The sequence below is a fragment of the Diospyros lotus genome, chromosome 10 (genome assembly GCF_014633365.1).
Source record: "Diospyros lotus cultivar Yz01 chromosome 10, ASM1463336v1, whole genome shotgun sequence".
Taxonomy (NCBI): domain Eukaryota; kingdom Viridiplantae; phylum Streptophyta; class Magnoliopsida; order Ericales; family Ebenaceae; genus Diospyros; species Diospyros lotus.
This window is the reverse complement of record NC_068347.1, coordinates 11058941-11075446: the sequence shown is the minus strand read 5'-3', so window position 1 is coordinate 11075446 and position 16506 is coordinate 11058941. Positions and strand designations below refer to the sequence as shown.

The 16506-nt window shown below is 39.5% G+C and overlaps 1 long non-coding RNA gene across 1 annotated transcript; it reads right to left on the bottom strand.

Moving 5' to 3' along the window:
- Window positions 1–248: 248 nt before the first annotated feature.
- On the bottom strand, window positions 249–14256 carry LOC127812140 (uncharacterized). Its single transcript, XR_008025829.1, has 2 exons — window positions 14061–14256; window positions 249–414 (listed from the first exon to the last, which is right to left on the bottom strand). It is a non-coding gene; the product is annotated as an uncharacterized LOC127812140 (long non-coding RNA).
- Between the last annotated feature and the right edge of the window lie 2250 nt (window positions 14257–16506).

The window sequence follows — 16506 nt, the reverse complement described above, 5'->3', positions numbered from 1 at the left end:
CGCCTGCTACGGCCCCCTGGTGGCCATCTACTGGCCCCAACTACTGCTAGTTGCCACCCTTCACTTTCCCTTTTCTTTTCTTTTTTTTTTCTTAGGCTTTTTAACCCAAAGTTTTCTTGATTTGCTACACTCAAAATATACAACAAAATTTACATTTTCACTTCACTTTGACTCTTTGGCCTTCAAGTCTTCAAAACCAAACTTTATTCAAATTTCTCATTTGAGCCCCAATATGAACCATGAAGGTCTAACCCAATACACATGGCAACAACACCATATATTTACAACATTTTTAAAATTTACAATACATGCTTTAGGCTTCAACAAACCATAATCTAACAAAAATCCATGAAAACATCTAGATCTTCCAAGGCTTCAAGCTTGCAACCCCTTTTCTCTTGGCACATAAAAGTCCTACAAGGTGAGGATGAAAATCTCATGAACCATAAAGTTCAGTAAGGGTGCAATGCATAAGTAAATGAAGCATGAGAAAGCATATAATGCAAAAATGCAATGCAACATGGGTAGTCTTCCATGCCCTCATAACCTCCATAGGTTAAGGCATTAACCAACCCTTTCAACACACTAGTCCTCCATATGGCCATAGGTACACTAGAACTCATATCATGCAAGTGATAACCATTACATGCAACTCATAAGGAACAATATGTACAAATGCATGCAAGACCACCACCCTTGGGATCATCTCTTACCTTTCAAACCCTTGGATGCTTAACAAGCTTATTTCAAGAAAACCCTTACCACCATCTTCTCCCACCTAAGGAGAAATTTCTTAAAGTGAGACTTTTTCCTTCTAAAATAACATCAAAGATGAACAAAACACATGAATCTTACCTTGCTTTCTTCTTTTCCTTCCTTTTGCCTTCAAGGGAGACTTCTCCCAATTCTCCCAATCTCTTCATTTTTCTTTTTTCTTTCTTTCCTTTGATAATTTCTTTCTTTTCTCATTCTTGAATTCATTCCAAATGCAAGATTTAATCCAAGCCCTTGGATTTTAATGGGATTAGGAGAACAAATCTCCACCCTTCATTACAAGCACAATCCAAGTGCTTAATGAGCTTTTAATCTCATCCATTGATCAAATAGGATTTAATCTCCACCCTTGAGAAGGAACACAATCCTCTCATCCTTGGAAGATTTAATCTCATCCTTTGATTTTCTTAGCCCAAACAATCTCTACCATCCATTCTTATAAATAAAATTAATCTCTAATTATGTTGGCAATCCATTCCACTCTTTAAGAATCAACTATGGTCCTTGGATCAAATCTCATTCTAAGACCAAATCTCCACCATTGGATCTTTTTGAATTTTTCATTTCTTTCTCATTTATTTAAATAAGACCATTTTCAAACCATCACTTGGAAGACTAATTTCCATTTGAAATTCATTTATTTAATTCCTCTCATTTTTCCACCATAGATGCTTGACTACTTTCTATTTTCTTTTTGTATTTTCTTAATTCCACATAATGATGGTCTCATTAAATGCTTGAAAGACACTTTTTCTTTTTCCTCTTTGAATTTCTTTTTAATTCCACATCTTGTTTCACAAGATCTTGCCAAGTGTCTTATTTACACTCAATTAGGCTAATTTCTTATTTCCATAATTTAATTGAAGTCCTTTCATGGGATCTTACCAAGTGTCACCAATCTACTCCTACTTAACTTCCAATCTTTAATCCAAGCCATCCATTTGGCTTCACCACATTTATCCTCCACATTTATCTTCCATTTTGGATATTAATTCCATGTGAGTGAAATGGGAAATGTAAATTGAAATGGATGTTTTAGGTGTTGAAAGTATATATAAATATATGATTTCATAATTATTTAAGTGGTGAAAATAGAAGAGAAGGACTAAGTGGGCATAAGTGGAATTGTTTGGGGGTAAAATGGGAAAGAATGGGTGATATAAAAGGGATGCCTTAGAGAGAAAGCTAAGATCATTCTCTTATCTCTCTCTCTCTCTCTCTCTCTCATTTCTCTCTTCTCCCTCTTTCACTCCTAAGTTCTTCTTCTTCTACTTGAAGCTTCAAGGAAGGAATTGAAGGCTGAATTTGAGGGGTTTTTTGTGAGGATTAGAGATCAAAGCTTGGGGTTCATCTACTTCTTCAAACTCTTCCTCTTGAGAGCAAGGTAAGTTCCCTCCTAACCTCTTTAAATGGCTAGTTTCCATTTGGGATTCTTATTGTGGGAAAATCTAGAGTTTTTCCCTTCATTGAAGTCTTTGAAATGCCTATTTTTGGGTGAAAGTTAGAAAACCCTTCCTCTTGGAAGGGGGTTTTGGAGAAAATCTGGTTGGTTGCGTCTCGTGTCATTTTTCTTGAATTTTTTGTTAACCGTTCGTACTACCTAAATGGAGACTTGTTCCTCTCCATGTCTTTAAAAGGAATGATGCATTCTTGCTAGGGTGTAGTAGCATGCATGAAATTGGTGAGAGTGCATGTATATTGGGGGTGGGGGGGAGGGGATTGTTTTGTATTTTTCAGTTGCTACTTGTCAACAGTCTTTGGGAAGCTGTCAACAGTTTTTAAGACACTGTCAACAGGTTACGCGCAGAGGCTATCGATAGTTAGATATCAAGAGGTTGATTTTTGGCTATCGATAGTTCGTTTCCTTATTGTCGAAAGTTTCTTCCCGAGGCCCATAAAGCTATTGACAGTTCCTTCTTACCTGTCATTCAGTTGTTCCCCTGTTGCTTGATTTCTTTTATTTATGCATTCCCCTTGCTCCAAATTAATGTGAGAACTTCTAGGAAGCCCTCCAACATATTAAACTTGAAATTTATCCATGGAGGGTGGGAACCATGTGTGTGTTCCAAAAGTAGGTAAATTTTGTTCAAAGGAAGGAATGCGGCTATGGGTGCTACACTTTGTATATAAGCATAATTAGGGGAGAAGTTTTATAGAATGTCCTCAGAATAAGGAAGTGGTGGATGTTCATGATAATGCATGTAATATACATGGTCATATATGTGCTCATTTAACCGATTGGGAGATGGGTGTTGGGTGGTAACTAAGTATATCCTATTATGCCGGTGGGCTTATGCCCGACCATGGTTATTATGTCGGTAGGTTTATGCCCGGTTGGGATTATCATGCTGGTGGGTTTACACCCAACCATGGTTATTATGTCGGTGGGCTTATTCCCTACTGGGGTTATCATACCGGTGGTTTTACATCCGACCGTGGTTATTATGCCGGTGGCTTATGCCGACCGTGGGAGCTTCGACTCATAATGTCGCCTAGTATGGACTAGGGTGGGGGTGGATAATGGTCCACATTTGATAAAAGGGTGAGTTTATTAATTCCTGGCATAAGGGCATGATGTGTATGAACTAGTACATGGTGGGATTTTCTTAACTTTGTATATGATGATATCTATTGTGTTTTCATCCTTCAAAGGGGATATTCTCTTACCCTTACTTTTGATTTATTGTGCCTCATTATATTATGCCTCTATTGTTGCTTATACTTGCTAAGCTTTGTAACTTATGTTACTTCCTTGCATCATTCCAGGTTTAGGTAAAGGCAAGGCTATGGAGGGTGGTGAGCCTAGTCATGTTTGAGCGGGAATAGATATGTGTATAGAGTCACTCCAAGCCTATGGTCCTTGGGGGTTGTTTTGAGGGTGAAGGGTTAAAAGTTGTAATTGTTGTATCTTATTTTTGTGCCATTCTCGTTATTTTGTTATGTAATGAAAATTGTTGTAAACCCTCATTTAGAAGTTTCATATTCTAATTTGAACTTTGTTCCTATGATATTCAACGTTCTAGGCGAGATAAGCAGTGGAAAAGGAAAAGAGATTGTTGAGATATGATTGTACTCATAGTCATGTAATAAGTCCTATGCCCGTGCTAGGACAAACTGTGAGAATTGTGATAGGTGTATGTTTCAACTATTTTATGTTAAATTTGACTGTCGGATATTGTAATATTGTGGTTATTGAACGATTTTGTATGGATTTACTTCCTTTGCAATTATAATATTCCATTAGGTTTAGATTCTTCTTCTGCAAGTGTTTAGTTTACCATTCCTTAGCTTATCATTGGGAATGTTAAATACATATATGTTAGGGATTTTTAAATACGATACCCGTGGCATTAAGAGACGGTACTGTGGAAAGAGAAAATATATATATATATATATAATCACATAATAGTGACATATTTTGGAAGGGCATGTCGTTACAGTTGGTATCAAAGCAAAACTCTACTTGGAGACTTAAGGAATATTGATAAGGGATTTATGATTTCGAGGTTTAGAAAATTTTAGTAACGGATACTAATCGAGGGGATTATTTGAATAATAGAATGGTAGGTAACTATCTTGAACAATTTTGGGTGACACATTGGACACAACGATTAGAAATGAGGGGACCAGTGATCACTGATTTTTTCCAATATCTTAATGTTCTTGAAGATATTATAGAGAATGTATCCCTAAGTAGTTACCAATAGCCCAACCTAATGCATATTCAGATTGATTTCCTAGTAAACCATCTCGAGGGAGATCGGAGGGCTCTTGCGGGATGGAATGGATCCAATAGTTAGGCGACTATGAGTCATTTTACTTCTTTTGTGAACAACTTCGCGAACATGTCAAACAGATATTAGAGGAAGCTCGTGGAACTAGCCAAGGACGAGTTTTCAACTTAACAAAAGAAGACGCAGGGGCAAATCTTACAGTCATTCAAGGTACATTTTTCATACTAGAAACCCCTGTGCATATATTAATAGATCCATGATCTACGCATTCTTTCATATCGCATGCATTGGTTTGGGGAATGGAAATAGAAATTGAATCCTTAGGGTGTCTAATGATTATCTCCACACCTATAGGAAGGACCATGGAAACCACGAGGCAAATTGAGAATTGCGGGGTTAACATAGGTGACAACAAATTCCAACCTAATTTGATATTGTTGGACCTGAATGATTTCGATGTCATCATAGGGATGGATTTCCTATCTAAGTATGGTGCCAATGTAGATTGTCAGAAGAAAATGGTGGCTGTTCCTCCTCAACCAAATAGGGGGACGATCGGAGGCGGGGCGTAGGCTTCGGCGACGGGTCCGTTCGGGGGGCGACTGACACTTGCAAGGACTCTGACGGTCGAGTGAGTAAGAGAGTAAGATGAGACAGTGTATTAGTGGGTCAGAGATGAGAACATACCTCGGCTCTGAAGAGAGATGGTTGATATAAGAGGAGGAGATGTCCTCTTGCATACATGAGACATGTGCTTGCAGGTGATGGAACTAGCTATCCGGCGCCGGTGGTGGTTCCTAGGTGGTAGTATGGTGGTGACGAGACCCTCATTAATGTGGAAGGGATCCGCCATTAATGAGGATGGGATCTGAGACGGCAGCGTGGATATCCAGTGAGTTTGCAATGATGTTGTGGCAGGCTGGCGCTGAGTCAAAGCTAGGTCTAGAAAAGAGATCAGGTTGGGCCGAGATTGGGCCTAAGGAAAGGGCCGAAATTGGGCCCGGACGGTCCATAGCTCCCCAGGTCAGATGCTTGAGTAACGAGCATTCGAGCTAGAAAATGGGAGCCTGAGCGATTTTTGTTGTGCTCGGCAGTTTTGGTGAGCTGGGTTGGCCTAGTTGTGCTAAAGCTTGGTTAGTGTAGGACTTTGAACGGGTTCGATTGTATTTGTGTAGGCTGCTGAAAGCATAATAAAGTTTTGTATCGTGGTCATATTTTGTAATGAAATAGAGTAATAAAATGAGAGTTCTCCGAATGTGGGTACCTTGTACTTCCCTTTGCTTTGTTTGTTGATTTAAGCTTCATGTCGCTTTGAGCGAGGTAACTTAAGGCCAAAGGCGGCAGACCGAGGTAACTCGAGGTCTGCTGAGGCTTGTCTGATACAAAACTTTGTTGGAGATAGGCCGAGGTAACTCGAGGCTAAAGGCGGTAGACCGAGATAACTCAAGGTCCGCCGAGGCTTGTCTGATACAAATCTTTGTTGGAGATATGCCGAGGTAACTCAAGGCCAAAGGCGGTAGACCGAGGTAACTCGAGGTCCATCAGGGCTTGTCTGATACAAAGCTTTGTTAGAGATAAGCCGAGGTAACTCGAGGCCAAAGGCCTGCGACAAGAAAAAGAAACTTTTGGGTGTCGGGCTCATATGAAGATTTTGACAAGTGATAAGTGAGTACATATTTTTCGAATTTTACAAGAAGACAACTGTTCAGCTGTAATACTTTCGCAGGTTGGCTGGATTCCATGATCTGGTCAAGGGTCTTCCTAAGAGCTCGGCTAAGTGGTAAATTCCTGCGCCAAGGTTATTGATGACTCGGTAAGGGCCTTCCCAGTTGGCACCTAGCTTTCCCTGCGAGGATTGCTTCCTTTGGCTTTTGATCTTCCTTAAGACTAAGTCTCCCTCTTGAAACCGTCTAGGCCGAACTCCTTTATTGTATTTTCGAGCTGCTTTTTTCTTTGCAGCCTGTTCACGAATTTGGGCTTGGTCTCGAATTTCCTGAACCAGGTGGAGGTGGGCCCGCTGCTTTTCACTGTTAGCGTCCTCCCGAAAATACTGTAACCTGGGACTGGGTTCCTCAATCTCGATAGGGATCATCGCTTCTGACACGTAAGTAAGTCGAAAGGGAGTTTTCTTGGTCGAGGTTTAAGCGGTAGTGTGGTATGACCATAAGACTATGGGGAGTTTGTCTAGCCAAGCTCCTTTTGCGTTGTTGAGTCGTTTCTTCAGTCCTGCCAGTACGACCTTGTTGACGGCCTTGGCCTGGCCATTGGTTTGAGGATGCTCGACCGAGGTAAAGACCTGGCAGATGCCGAGTTCTTAATTGAAGTCTTGAAGTTTGCCGTCGGTGAACTGAGTACCGTTGTCCGAGCTTAACACTCTAAGGAGGCCATATCGACAAACAATATTCTTCCAGATGAATCTGCAAATCCTTTCAGCGGTGGCCAGGGGTTCGGCCTCAATCCATTTTGTGAAGTGGTCAATTGCTACTGACATAAATTTAAGTTGTCCTGCTGCTGTTGGAAAGGGTCAGAGGATGTCTATCCCCCATTTGTAAAATGACCAAGGGCTGTCGAGATTGTGGAGCTCTTCCGGGGGGGGGGGGGTGATGCGTGTTTGCGAATTTTTGACACTTGTCACAACATTTCACATAGGCCAGACAGTTATTTTGCATTGTTGGCCAATAGTACCCGACTCTGAGTATTTTTGTTGCCAGGGATAGTCCGCCAAGGTGACTTCCACATACCCCCTCATGTATCTCAGACATGGTGCTGGTGGACTGGTCGGAGTTGACACATTTGAGGAGTGGTAGTGAGTAACCTCTTCGGTATAGCTGGCTCTCGAGTAGGGTGAAGTAGCAAGTAGTTCTTTTGATCTTCTTGGCTTCCTCAGTATCCGGGAGAAGTGTCCCGTGCCGCAAGTATTGGATGATAGGGGTTCCCCAAAACTCGGGCACTGTTCCCACCACTTGTACATCGGGAAGGTCAACGGTGGGTACATCTAGGGCCTCTTGTATGACTGATTGGTTGTTTCCGGGTTTTTAGTGCTGGCAAGCTTTGAGTAAATCTGCTCACATGTTTTGTTCCCTAGGGATATATTCAATTTCGAAATAGTCGAAAGATTCAATTAGGATTCTGACCTTGTGGAGGTATCGGCCAAGTTGTAGCTCTTTTGTCTGAAATTCACCTTTGACCTAGTTGGCTACTATCGCTTTTAGCGATTAAGCGGGATGCTCCGATTTCTTTTGCTAGGCTTAAACCGATTATGAGAGCTTCATATTCCGCTTGGTTGTTGGTTGCCTTAAAGTTGAAACGGAGTGACTGTTCGAGAATGAGGCCGTTGGGCCTTTTCAGGATGATCCCGGCCCTGCTTCCTTTTATGTTAGAGGCCCCATCGACAAACAGTACCCAGGGGTTGGGTTCTGGGTCGCGCTCGAGAGGGGAAAGTTTGGCACAGAAATTAAAGAGTACCTGGGACTTGATATGCTTCTGCGGTTGGTACTGAATGCCGAATTCAGAAAGCTCGACTGACCACGCGATCATTCTCCCTGAAAGTTCCAGCTTCTGGAGTATTTGCCGGATTGGTTGATCAGCTTGGACCGTGATCTGGTGGCTTTGGAAATACAGCATAAGTTTTCGAGCTGCCGTTACTAGCACTAACGCCAGCTTTTCGATCTTTTGGTATCGCAGTTTAGCTCCTTGAAAAGTTTTACTGATGAAGTATACTAGTCGTTGTGTTTTTCCCTTATCCCTGACTAACATTGCCCCGAGGACATTAGCAGTGACGGAGAGGTAGAGTGAAAGTTCCTCCCCGAGATCTGGTCTTGAAAGGATGAGCGAGGTTGCCAGGAAGGCTTTCAGTTCCCGAAAAGAAGTCTCGCATTCTTTTGTCCACTAGAACTCGGTTGATTTTTTTAGACATTGGAATAAGGGCCTCTCCCTGTTAGTCAATTTTGGTAGGAAGCGGAACAAAGCCATTATTTGGCCTATCAGTTGTTTGACCTCCTTCAAGCTGGCAGGACTACGCATTGCAAGGATGGCTTCGCATTTGTCTAGGTTGACTTCAATTCCTCGACTGGTTAGCATAAATCCCAAGAACTTACCGACTTGTACCCCGAAGGCGCATTTGTTTGGGTTAAGCCTCATGCTGTGCTGCCGAAGCTGCGCAAAGATCTCGACTAGGTCTGAGCAGTGGTCCTGCTCTTCTGAGGTTTTCGCCACCATGTTGTCTACATAGACTTCGATATTCCGGCTGATCTACTTGGCGAATACTTTGTTCATCAGTCATTGGTATGTTGCACCAGCATTTTTTAGCCCAAAAGGCATGACCTGATAACAGAAGTTGGCATTCTCCGTGATGAACGCTGTTTTTTCCTCATCTTCAAGGTGCGTTTGGATTTGATTGTAGCCAGAATAGGCGTCCATGAAGCTTAAGTACCTGTACTCGGAGGTTGCGTCTACAAAACGATCGATGTTAGGCAACGGGTAGGAATCCTTCGAACACGCTTTATTTAAGTCAGTGAAGTCGACGCACGTTCTCCATTTCCCTGAGGATTTTTTCACCATGACCACGTTGGTGAGCCATGTTGTGTATGGGACCTTCCTGATGAATCCGGCCTTCAAGAGTTTGGCCATTTCCTCGGCGGCCGCACACCGTCTTTCTTCTCCCAATCTTCTTTTTCTCTGAGCGACCGGCCTAGCCTCTAGGTCCAGTGCCAATTTGTGACAGATACAGGCGGATCTATCCCTGGCATGTCAGCGGGGGTCTAGACGAAGAGGTGGATAGGTGGGAGATGGATACTATTGCGCCTAAAGCGTTAAGGGATGGTCGGCCTAAGAGCGGGTTGTATGGTGCCCAACAATCCACCACCAGGTACCGGATAGTGATGGTCTTAATCAATGGGGTCGTCCCAAATGAGGTTGGCAAATCTATGTAACCCCTAACCTCTACTTGCTTTCTTGAGAAGTCGATCAAGCTTTCGCTGAAGGGTCTCAACTTTCGTTCGGGAATGCCCATTCTTTCCAAGGTAGACCGATATAACAGGTCGGCTGAACTGCCTTGGTTCACCAAAACCCTTTTTACCAAAAAATTTGCAACGACCACCGAAACTACCATGGGGTCATCATGGTGAAGATTTATTCCTTCAAGATCTGCGTCCGTGAAGCAGATCATGGGGTGTCGGGCCATTCTTCCTGCTCCTCTCTTGGTGTCGTCTATTGTCATGACTGCATGAGGGTATTGACTTTGTGCCAAACTCGACACTCCATCAGTAAAACCTTCAGCAATGGTATCATCGGCCTCGGTTATTCAACTGGCCGGGAGTGGGACGACGTAGGGAAAGGTGCGGGTGTTTAGGCAATGGCTGTCGTCGTCTGGCCTCTGGGTGTTGGTATCTCTAGTCCTTGTCATGGTGTGGCTGTTGGGAGAGTGGTTTGAAAGGCTTTTTGTGAGCTTATGGGGTAGGTAAGTTTTACTGAGCCCCACGGTGGGCGCTAGATGTTTCTTCCTGACCAAATAGGGGGACGATCGGAGGCGGGGCGCAGGCTCCGGCGACGAGTCCGTCCGAGGGGCAATTTGCACCTGCAAGGACTCCGACGGTCTAGTGAGTAAGAGAGTAAAATGAGGCAGTAGGTTAGAGATGAGAATATACCTTGGCTCTGAAGAGAGCTGATTGATATAATAGGAGGAGATGTCCTCCTGCATGCATGAGACGTGTGCTTGCAAGTGATGAGACTAGTTGTCCGGCGTCGGTGGTTGTTCCCAGGTGGTAGCATGGTGGCGACAAGACCCTTATTAAAGTGGATGGGATCTGAGACAGCCGCGTGGATATCTAGTGAGTTTGCAATGATGCCATGGCAGGCTGGCGCTGGGCTAAAGCTGGGTCCAGAAGGGAGATCAGGTTGGGCCGAGCTTGGGCCAAAGGAGAGGGCCGAGATTAGGCCCGGACGATCCAGTGGCCTTAAGAAATGCTGAGGAAAAACTAGTTAGGTTTCGGAGACAGGGTAACCCTGAGAAGAGAAAGATAATTTCGACACATAAAGCAATAAGACTGATGAACAAAGAAGCATATGGGTACCTAGCTAGTGCTCGATTGATGGAAAATGAGGCACCAAGCCTCAAAGAGGTATGAATAGTACAAGAATTCAGATATGTGTTTTTGGAGGATCTACCCGAATTACCACCATCCAAAGAAATTTGAATTTTTTGTTGAGTTGACACTTGGAACCCGACTCATATTAATATCGTCATTCCAAATGGCACCAGCAGAATTAAGAGAGTTAAAGAGTCAGTTGCAGGAGTTGACTAACAAATGGTTCATTAAACCAAGTGTGTTGTCGTGAGCCGCATCGGTATTATTCGTAAACAAGAATGATAAGAGTCTGAGAATGTGTATCGACTACCATTGATTGAATAAGGTCACGATGAAAAATAAATACCTACTCCCATGAATCGATGAATTGTTTGATTAACTACAAGGGACAAAGGTGTTCCAAAAAATTGATTTGAGGTCTAGATACTATCAAATGGGGATTAAGCTCGACGATGTACCAAAAATGACATTTCGATCTCGGTATGGACATTATGAATACTTAGTGATGCCGTTTGGACTTACCAATATGCCAGCTGCATTTATAGATCTCATGAACTGGGTATTTAGGCCTTATCTAGATAAATTCGTGATAGTATTTAGTGATGACATATTAATATACTTTTCAGATGAGAATGAACATGATAATTGTAACACCCAGTGTTATTGGTCTTATAAAATAAGGAAGGATGTTTGAAATTTTCAAAAATGCCCTTAAGGAAGAAGTGGATATATGGGAATAATGGTGCCCTAGGAGAGGGGCATTTTGGTAAATTTGGATAGTAAGACACAATAAAGGGTAATTGTGTGGCTTGAAAAATAATTCCTCTTAGAATTGGTTATAGTTGTGAATCATTCCAATTTGTGTATTTGTGTGGAGATAAATGGGATTGAGAATTCACTAAGAGTATTTTGGTAATTTAGAGTATAATTCCATGAGAGAATTAAATTATTGAAGAAGAAGAAAAAAATTATAATTCATTTATATGAGAAAGTAATTTATTTTTTCCTAAAATGGTGAATAAGTGTGGTGGTGACACACGGATGGTTTGGATTGAAGCTTGGAGGCCAAGTTAGTGTATAAGAGTAACACTTGACAAGCTCTTGTCCAAGAGAATGGAATAATTTATTTAAATGCAAAAGAAAAAAGAAATAGTCATTCTAGCATTTATGGGAGTAATGATGGTGGAGATTAAAAAAAAATCTAAATGGGATTCGATTAGTCTCTCATTAATGTGTGAAAATGTGAGATTTATTTAATGAAAAAGGAAAGGGTAAATTATCACTCAACTGATGGGTGAAATTAGTCAAGATTATATAAATCTTGAAATTGCCATTTTTGAAATTTGAAGACAAAAGTGATCCAATGGTTGGGATCAAGTCTTGATAAAGACAGATAATCCAAAGGCTTATATTAAAATCTCCAAGATGGCATGGATTGTGCTTTCTTGTGGTGGAAATAGAGTCTTGAAAAAGAAAAAAGAATCAAGAGTGGAGATTAAATGTTACATAATGGCATGGATTGTGTTTTTTGTGTGGATGAGATTTAATCTCAATAAGTAGATTTAATGGCTAGGATTTAGTCTCCCATAAGTACTTGAATTGTGCTTCTTTGGAGGGATGAGATTTGTTCTCATAAAGTTAAATCCAATGGCTAGGATTGGATCTTAGAATTGAGAGATATAAAAAGGAAATTTCAAGAGAGGAATTGGAAAAAGTTTTCGAACAAGAAGGAAAGAAAAGAGAAGAAGAAAGATGAAGGAAGAAAAGGTAACAATTCTTCCATGTTATGGTGTGTAAATTTCTTTTTCTTTTGGTTTCTCTTTGAGCGGTGGCTTAGCCACTTTGTTTTTTTTTAAGATTTTTTTTTTTAGCACGAAAGTTGGAAGCAAAGGGATTGGAGGGTAGAAGAACCGCTTCAAGTCCAAGGAGCTCCAAAATGTAAGGGATGGCCCCATGGGAGGTGGCCCTGCAAGTTTTGTAAGTATGTAGAATAGATTTTATTGTGTTGCAAAAGAGCATGCTCCATTATGTACATGAGACCAATGGTCATATAGGTAGTTAGGGACATTGTGGGGAAATGTAGGAGATCTAGCCACACTTATATGTACTTGATATTACATTTTTAATACACTTATATTTGCATTGCAATTTGCACCTTTACTGAGCATTGTAGCTCATGAGGTTTTTACCTCATCTTCTAGGTTTCTCATGTGCCAAGAGAAAGGGAATTTTGGAAGCTTGAAGCTGTAGAAGCATCAAGATATTTTTGTTGTAATTTTGTGTTAAATTTGTATAAATATTGTGTTGTAACCAAATGTATTTGGGTTGGACCCTCGTTGTGCATTTGTGGCCTTAATAGAAGAAATATTCGAATAAATATTTTTTGAAGGTTTTGGAGGTCAAAGAAAGTGCAAAATAAGCTAAAGTCACACTTACCAGAGATTTATGTAATACAAAATTTAAACTGATAAGTTTAGGTCATACCCACAGAGAAGTCAATCATTAAAAGAAAAGCAAAGACAATGCATTAAAGTAAATTGTGAAGTAGTGTGGTGTGATATAGGAAAAATTGAGATAGTGAATTAACACTGAAAATAAAACGTCTTAGGACAAGACAATTTCAGTGTCGATCCACTCATTCCCCAAGCAAGCATAAAATCATAGTATCATCGAATTTGAAAATTAGATTACAGAATTTTATTATTGATTACATTTTGAGATGATGGTGGTTCTATTTTTAGCATCCTTCATACATGGCATGAGAAGATCTAACTTAAGCAACCACTATAAACTAAAATACAAATATATTACACTTAGACTTGGGTATGAGATGACGATATTACCAATTTGGGCAACCCATATACTTAGCATGAGGGTTTCACGTTAGGCATATGCCTCAATCCAAATCTAAATATTTTGGCAAAAATTCTTTATTTAATTTCAAAATCTCAACTAAGCAATAGAGTTTGGCTTATTTGGGTTATTCATAACATTGGACAGTGTCCTTACCTTGGTTTAAAATTTATTTAGCCACACGCCTCAATTTAAAAATTAACTAAAAGAAATTAAATGACAAAAAATTAAAGATGTTAAAATTAAATTGCAGGAATTGCAGAACAATATTTAAAGAACAAAAATTAAATACAGTAAACTAAAATACTAAAGTATCAACAGAAATTAATAACAACATTTAATAGATAACAGAAAATAAAAACATTAGAAATAGCAACTAAACAGAATGTAAAGCATCAATATATCTCTTATACAGTAATTTGTAATAAAGTGTAAGTGACAATAGAAAAATAAAAAGACGTAGAAATGAAGTTACTAAACAGTATCATAATATTGCAGACAGAGGATTAAAATGAACATCAATCTTAATATAGCAACTAATAATAAGAACTAAAGAACAGAAAACTTAAAATTAATCCTTGCTACCATGCGTAATTTAAACGAACCCTCCTACACGGTGTTGCTGTGCAGAAATTAAAAAGAATAGAAAAACTCTCCAATCCAAACGTGTTGCTGTGCTGCTGTTCCTTCTGTTGCTGTGCGGAATTCCCTCTGCTCACCGAAAATTCCTCCAGCCTTTCTCTCCGTGTTGTCCTCTGGAGAAACTCCGCCGTTATTATAATTGCAATGGCCGATTGGGGGGGCTTAGGGCTCCCACTGTGCGAGACTGCGCATGTATATATATAGAGATCATGCCCATTTTCCCAGATTGCCCCTTCGATTGATGATTAATTTCTAGCCAGGGACCGCGTTTGAGACTGCCGCGCGCTGCTATTTTAATTCTTTCATGGGCTGCATTTATTTGGGCTTTAAATAATCAGTGGGCTGGGCTTTAAACATGGGCCTTCAAGTGCACTCAGCGGCTGGCCTTCAATTGGGCTTTAATTGGACTTTAATTGAGCCTCCAACGCACTGCTATGCTGCAGTCCCAATTCAATTGTAATATGAGTATTATTATATTATATATTATATATGTATGTATTATGCTGCATTCATTCCAATTCAAGCTGCTTCAGGCTGGTTAATTCAAGAATATATATTATATATTAAATATATATGTATGGAACGCATGTATTGAATATATGCATATGTATTATATATAGATATATATTATATATATTTATATATTACTTTATTATTATTATAATTATTTATTTTGTTTATTTTATATATATTTTTATATTAATTTTTTTAAACCTGCACACAATCACAAAATACATGTTAATATTTAATTTAAATCAATTTTAAGATCAAAATAAAGATGAAATTATAACAAATTTTTTTATAAAATTGACCATTAATCAAAAAGGATAAAGCAATTGGGGGCCAGCAGAGGATTGTCGAGCCACAACAGGCACGACCAACTCTTGGGCACACACGGCGCCCGAGTGAGCAGGCGACAAGTGCAGCCAACGAGTGAGCATGCCTGGCCCGCGGCTAGCACGCGCTACTAGCGCATCGCTGGCCCCCAAGTGTGCCAGTAGGCCCCATTAGCCAATTTTCTTAAAATTTTAAAAATATTGAGATATTTTTGGGCCATTTTGGATGATTTTGAGCCCTAGAGAAAATTTTGAAATAAAAGGAATTTTTGGGCAATTTTAACAAAACATTCTAATTTTTGAAAAAATAAAGATAGGTGAGAAATTTCCCTTAGGTGTGGGAAAATAACCCAATATTTTGGAAATCTGGGAGAGCTTGGATATTTTTTTATGGAAAAAAAATAAATAAATATTTTTTCTCGAAAAGCATGCAAGTTAAGGAATTTGGGGCAAATAAAGATAAAATTTCACTCAAAGAGTAAAAGTTGGTTTAAGCAACACAACCTAAATGCCACCCAAGTCAAGGGTAGTCATCCTTGGCTCAAATCAGTCGAGCTAGAAAAGGATGGCGCTCACTTGAGGTTTCAGGTTCCTTCCGCTGTAATGTTTTCAAAAAAATCTCAAAACGGACTCTTTGAGTGTAGTGAATGGAGAGACGAAGCCTAGTGTCCACCTAAGACATTTTTTCTTGAAACATTTTTTCTTGAAACATAGTTTAACCCTTCTGAATCTGGTTGATAGGTGAACAATTCTATTAATTATTTATTTGTGGCACCCGTAGGTGGGAACGGGGCGTCACAAGAAACACTTGAGGATAGTGTTAGAAACCTTTTGGGAGCATCAATTGTACACCAAATTCTCCAAGTGCGAGTTTTGGTTATTGATGTGAAAATTTATTTACACATTTATTGGTCATAATTGAGTAGTGTTTTAAGTATTTTATGTGTTTTATCTATAATTGTCTAGTATTTTGAGTTTCTTTTATATATATATATATATATTTAATTTTTAGTATTTTTTATTATTTTACAAGAATGCTACTTTATGATTGGGTTGAAAAAAATAAATAAAAATAAAAATAAAAAAATAAAAAGGGATATTATAAAGTTAATATTACAAATTAATATTATAATATAAATAAAATTAATGCAATTAATAGTATATTAAATATTATATTATCTATTATATTATTTACATATTATATTATATTATTCATATATAATATATAATATATATTATAGATTATATATATTATATATATGTGTGTGTGAAGTGTGTGTATAATAATATATTATATAATAAATGAAGTCCAATTGCAATGCAATTGGAACTCCATACCCTACATATATATATATATATATATATAATAAATAAGGGATTTTTGTTGAGAGAACTTGGGAGGTTGGCGCACAGAAGCGGCGGCCATTTTTAAAAGGAATTGATTTGGCAGGACTGGGCAAAGACTTCTGGGAGAAGGCGCAAGGAATTTAAGGAAAGCAGCGGCGAAAGTTTGAAGGGAGATTGGAGAATTTGAAGGAGGCTTGCGTGGCAGAGGAAAAGGACTCGAGAGAGAGATTGAAG